The sequence below is a fragment of the Xenopus laevis genome, chromosome 7L (genome assembly GCF_017654675.1).
Source record: "Xenopus laevis strain J_2021 chromosome 7L, Xenopus_laevis_v10.1, whole genome shotgun sequence".
NCBI classification, from domain to species: domain Eukaryota; kingdom Metazoa; phylum Chordata; class Amphibia; order Anura; family Pipidae; genus Xenopus; species Xenopus laevis.
Genome location: NC_054383.1, coordinates 107941128 through 107947865, shown reverse-complemented (window position 1 = coordinate 107947865; position 6738 = coordinate 107941128).

The following is a 6738-nucleotide window of genomic DNA, read 5'->3' as shown; positions in this document are numbered from 1 at the left end:
ACAGAATTTATTTTATACACAGTACATTTGGAAAGTTCTATGTTTCCTGAATGTGTCAACACCAAATATGACCTCAAAGCTTCCAGTCTACAGCATCATATATCCCACATATCATTATGTAACCAGATAAAACACCCTAAACGGAACACCTGAACCTAAAGACACTCCATATGAGCTATCAGTTCTGCAATTCCAGATACTGCAAAATCAACACATTTAGGGGCACATTTACTATGGGTCGAATATCGAGGGTTACCCTCGATATTCGACCATCGAAGTAAAATCCTTCGAATATCGAAGTCGAAGGATTTACCGCAATTTGTTAGTTCGAATGATCGTAGGAAAAATTGTTTGATCGAACGATTAAATCCTTCGAATCGAACGATTAGAAGGATTTTAATCCATCGATCTAATGATTTTCCTTCGATCAAAAAAGCTAGGAAAGCCTATAGGGACCTTCCCCATAGGCTAACATTGTACCTCGGTAGGTTTTAGGTGGCGAAGTAGGTGGTCGTAGTTTTTTTTAAAGAGACAGTACTTCAACTATCAAATAGTCGAACGATTTTTAGTTTGAATCGTTAGATTCGTAGTCGAAGGTCGAAGTAGCCCATTCGATGGTCGAAGTAGCCAAAAAAAACATTCGAAATTCGAAGGACATGTGTCTTTTTTCAACCTTACTATGTTACTATGTGAAGTTTTTTTCCTTCTAATCCTTCTCTCGAGCTAAGTAAATGTGCCCCCTAAAGTATTTTATCAGGGGCAATGGTACAAAGGGTACAGAAAACCATATCTTTTTTGGAAAGTACACATTCCCCCCGAATCCAGATTGGGTATACATGTCTTTCTACTCCAAAGTTCCAAGTCGCAAAGCTTTCCTAAATAGGGCGATTTGGTGACATTTCGAAAATCACCTTAAAGCTTCCTCTTTGCAGCACTTGTCATTAGGCGCCAATCTAATCTCCCTAAATATGAATGCCAGGGGTCCGATGAACAGTTTGATACCCATTGTGCACAGGTTTACCTATGTATATGGTGTACAGAGACATCCAAATGAAAATATAGCAGACAAACTAACCAATTGCAGATTGCAATAAAATCACTAAAGTTCAATATAACTACTCAAAGCAATGCATTTTAATTATTTAGATTGGTCTAATAAGTTTTATGGGCACAAACAAGTAAACACAGCATATATGGAACTGAAAATGAAATAGAATCACAAAAATTGGAATATAATCACCAAAAAAACATACAAAAGGTATTGCAAAGCGCAGTTAGCAAATATGCTATTTGCAAGGGCAACAAAAAAAAAAAAGCTTTTTTCAAAGTGTGTGTGTGTGTGTGTGTGTATAAAACCTCCTGATTGCCCAAAAATGCATGTGTGTTTAAGTGTGTGTTTTACTTACTTGTAAAACTAGGCAGGCAAAGCAGGAGGACGCCACCATAGTCACTCAGGATCTGCAGGAAGCAACGCTGAGGTCCATACATGCTGCCTATCATGAAATGCAGGGGGGCCACCAAGTGTCTGTCACAGGTAGTGCCATTGGGCAATTGTCAATACACTTTGAGTTTTATTATATAAATAAAGTCCTATAAATCCATGATTGTCCTGCAGACACTGCAGTGGCTAGTACGCCATAAGTGCCAAAACGCTATTTTTGGGAGAAGAGAGTTATAGTTCTGTGGTAGTTACATCACATCATCATTTACTGATATGAACACGTTTTGCTGTAGAAACATTTGAACTGCAGTGTTTAAACTATAACACAGAACTATAACACCCAAAAATAGCTTTTAGGCACTTTTATGAAGTGGAATTCACTAGTATCCCCCTCATTTCAGTAAAATTATGTAGTTATTATCCTCATATCCCCAGTAGAATTACACAGCCATTCCCCAGTATCCTGCTCATGTCCCGAGTATCAGCATAATTATGTAGCCAGGCTCGGACTGGGGGGTCAAGGGCCCACTGGGGCTGCTGCCTCAGGACCCCCTGCTGCAAGTCTCTTTGCTCACCCTCCACGCCGTGCATGCTCACTGTTTTCTTCCCGCCACTGGCTGTGAGAAGTGAGGTCACAGCAGGATAAAGAGGTCTGGAATGCAGATGTGCAGGGAGTGGGTCTGGGCCGGTGGAGCATACTGTTTTTTTCCCGGTGTCCCTGTACGTTGCCATTCCCAAGTATCCCCCCTCACATCCTCAATATCAGTACAATTACTCACCCATTCCCCAGTATGCCGATCATATTGTGAGTTTCAGTACAATTACACAGCCAACCCCCGGTATTTCCCTCATCAATACAATCAATACAATTACGTAGCCTTTTCCAAGCAGCCACAATATTATGTGAAGGATTTTGTAGCCCCTTCCCAGCAGCCCCCATAGTACAGCCCAGGCCTGCAGAGCCTGATGGGAATCAGTGTGTGAATTGCCCATAGGGCACCAGATTCCACCATATACTAATTGCTGCATTGCAACACTAAGGCCCCAGGCTATTCCCAAATCTACCCAATCCAGCCCTGGTTCCACTCCCTCTTGCCCCCACAGTTTCCTCAGACTCCCCTCCCTCCCGCAGTTTCCTCAGACTCCCCTCCCGCATTTTTCTCAGACTCTCCTCCCTCCTGCTCCCAGTGTTTTCTCAGGCAGCTGTCACAGTGACATGACAAGTGGGAGGGGTAGCGTGGGTGCTTACACCTCTTAAGTGGGAGGTGTAGCGTGGTTGCTTACACCTCAAATGTTTCTACAGTAAAACGTGTTCAAATCAGTAAATGATGATGTGATGTAACTACCACAGAACTATAACTCTCTACACCTCAGACTCGCCTCCCTCCCGCAGTTTCCTCAGACTCCCGTCCCTCATTTTTCTCAGACTCTCCTCCCTCCTGCTCCCACAGTTTCCCCAGATTCCCTCCCTCATGCTCCCAGTGTTTTCTCAGACAGCTGTCACAGTGACATGACAAGTGGTAGGGGTAGCGTGGGTGCTTACACCTCTTAAGACTTAAGTCTTTCAACATTTCCTAAGAGGCAGATCTTGTAGGTAGGCACAACTGAGCCATAAATGTATTGTATTTTACATTTGACCAAGCATAGCACTCAGGGTTCATATACAGCTTTAAAACTCTGCCAGAATCTCTACATATACATGGAGTTCACTTTAAGTTAACTTTTAGCATGTTATATAGAATGGCCAATTCTAAGCAACTTGGTCTTCACTGTTAATTTGTTTTCGAGTTTTATAATTATTTGCATTTTTTTCTGCTTTCAAATGGGGGTCACTGACCCATCTATCAATGCTCTGTAAGGCTATAAATGTATTATTATTGCTCTCCTCTGTCCAGTCTCTTATTCAAATCAATGCATGGTTTCTAGAGTTATTTGTACCCTAGTTAAATAATCCTAGCTAAATAACTCAAAAACCACAAATAATAATACAAATGCAAACCAATTGCAAATTGTCTATGAAAATTACTCTGTACATCATACTAAAAGTTAACAACGGTTAACAACCCCTTTAAATATTCTTTCATAGATGATACAAATGTATTTATATGGGCAACACACACACTGGCACAACATTTTGGCTGTGAGGGGATGGTTTGTTTATTTGGTCCAGTATGTGCCACCTAGGGTAGAGAGCATACCAGAGCACAAGATGAGCTATATACGGCTGACTTATTGACTCCACAGCATAAGTTCTTCAAACAATACATTTGGCAGGGCAAACCAGTATGGAGACAACCAGCATTTAATTTAGACCATAGATCCCCATATGCACTCTGTATATTTATTATGTAAGCAGATGGGCTTTAGTGTGTGCCTCGTTTATTGCACATAACATATCTCTGTTTCAAAATAAAGAAGCGGCCCAATGCCACTGTACCAATGGTGAACAGAGAAGGAAGCCAGAGAGCTGCCGGTGGGCCCAGAGAGCTGAGAGGCTCCACCAGTGGAATCAGGTTGGCACAGGGAAGCCAGATACTGTGCCTGGAGGGACAGAGAGTGTGAAAGGAATTCAGACTGGAGGAGAAACCAGCAGGAGATTCCTATCTGAGCATCCATAGGGGCTGGTAGTCGCACTGTATGACTGAATGTGCTGGACTGGCTTGAAGAGAACTCTAAAGCATCCGAAGAGGATTTGTGTGAGTATCCTGTTTAAAGGGACAGTACCCTAAAGAGTGCTGAAGATAAAAAGACTCTTTATTAGAGGACTTTGCCTTTTTAGTTAGCTAGACAGCTTTGCGCTAACAAGTTAGGTAGTGAGGCCCTTTTGCCACCGGTTAGGATTTATTTTAGATAAACCGTTATTCAGTTTTATTACTGTATTCCTAGTGGGGCCACCCGTAGGTGAATTCCCAGATCCCAATAGGTGGAGGCACTGCGCTAGTAAGTACCAGGTACCCAGTCTCTCCCAATACCACTGCAGAGTGGCTCAGGTTTTTCCCCTGCCACCAGGTAAGCGCCACACGTGGAGTGTAACACCGACAAAGGTGTGTCGAAAGGGTTACATTTATTTACAGTTTTATTGCAGCTAATTATTGGTAGGGTCCTATGAGTTAAAATGTTTGTAAATTCCTTGTGATATGTAATAAGTTCATAGTTATAGGGGTATATACTGCAAGATTTCAGTACAATCTTAACTCAAGCATGAGAGACCTCTCGTGGCCAAAAGAGGTAATACTCAAAACAAAATATGATGTACTCGTGCATATATAGTTAGAAAAAAATGTATTTATAAAAAGTTTATTAATACAAATTAAAATCTATTACATCCCACAAAAAAAGCCTAATGCTTACCCAGCACTAAATTATAGGCATTAGTCTATCATTCGACTTAACTTTTGATATATGCATTAGTCTCAATAGACTAAGTAAAGCAATTTTATTTTGCTAGAACATTTGATAGGCAGGGGGCTGTAATCAGCTATGGTAGGGACTAGTAAATAGGGATGCACTGAATCCAGGATTCAGCCAGGATTCTGCCTTTTTCAGCAGGATTCGGATTCGGCTGAATCCTTGTGCCTGGCCGAACCGAATCCAAATCCTAATCCTAATCAGGGATGGGTAGGGAAATTGCTTGATTTTTTGTCACAAAACAAGGAAGTAAAAAATGTTTCCCCTTCCCACCCCTAATTTGCATATGCAAATTAGGATTCGTATACGGTTCAGTATTCGGCCGAGTCTTTCGCGAAGGATTCGGGGGTTCGGCCAAATCCAAAATAGTGGATTCGGTTTATCCCTACTAGTAAAACACATCAAGTTCCATTTTACAGTTACAATTAAGATATGCTGAAAAATATGAACCTTTATGAAGTCCTATGCCAGATGTGTCATGAATATACTATAAAACACATCTAAAACACATGGGCTCATATCAGCAGCATTTCTAATAGCCTTTTTTTTTGTCTTGGAGTTTACAGAACATCTGGTTAATTTTTGCAAAAGATTGCAGGGACAGGCCTCCAAAGGGCCAAAGTAGCTGTGCAATGCATATAGCTTTTTATTATCTGGACAGCGAAGTTGAAAGTGCTGCAGAGAAATACAGGACTGTCCATCAACTTGGCCACCTCCACCAGGGATGTCCAAAAGGTAGATCTGGTGATCATTAGCAGGGCCGCTCCGGCCATGAGGCAAGGTGATGGAGAAAAAGCAGAATTTCCATTTTTTAAAATGCAAATTCGGCTCTTCTATTGCAGCGAGCACACTCGAAAACCAAGGTTAAGGGGCCGATTCACTAAGCTCGAGTGAAGGATTCGAATGAAAAAAATTCGAATTTCGAAGTATTTTTTGGGTACTTCGACCATCGAATTGGTTAAATTCGTTCGAATTCGAAAGAAATCGAACGAATCGAAGTAAAAATCGTTCGACTATTCGACCATTCGATAGTCGAAGTACTTTCCCATTAAAAAAAACTTCGACCCCCTACTTCTGCAGATAAAACCTACCGAAGTCAATGTTAGCTTATGGGGAAGGTCCCCATAGGTTTGCTAACCTTTTTTTGATCGAAGGATTTTCCTTCGATCGTTGGATTAAAATCGTTCGAATCGTTCGATTCAAAGGATTTAATCGTTCGATCGAACGAAAATCCTTCGATCGATCGATCGCAGGATTAGCGCTAAATCCTTCGACTTCGATATTCGAAGTCGAAGGATTTCAATTCGAGGGTCGAATTTCGAAATATTTTTTACTTCGAAATTCGACCCTTAGTGAATCTGCCCCTAAGTGTTACTTATACATCACACAATATATATATATTATGCTGTTTAATATACTTTGGCTTGTCTCATTTGAGGAAAATACTATGAAAGCAGAAAGTATCAACAAATAATTATTGCTGAATTTAAAAGAAAATATATAACAAATTTGTGTTGCAGAAAAAGCCCCAAAGGGGTAGTTCAACTTTAAGTTAGCTTTCAGTATGTTATAGAATGGGAAATTCTCAGCAACTTTTGATCTGGTTGACATTATTTATTTTTTATAGTTTTTAAATTATTTGCCTTCTTCTTCTTACTCTTTTAAGCTTTCAAATGGGGGTCACTGACCCCATGTAGAAAAATGATCTGTAAGGCTACAAATGTATTGTTGGTGCTATTTTTTATTACTCATCTATTACTCATCTTTCTTTTCATGCCTCTCCTATTCATATTCCAGTCAAATTACACAGCCCCGTCAGGTTGAAAGAAACTAGCAGCAATGCTGAGCACTGCGTATCTTGACAGCGCTATATAAATAAATGATGATGA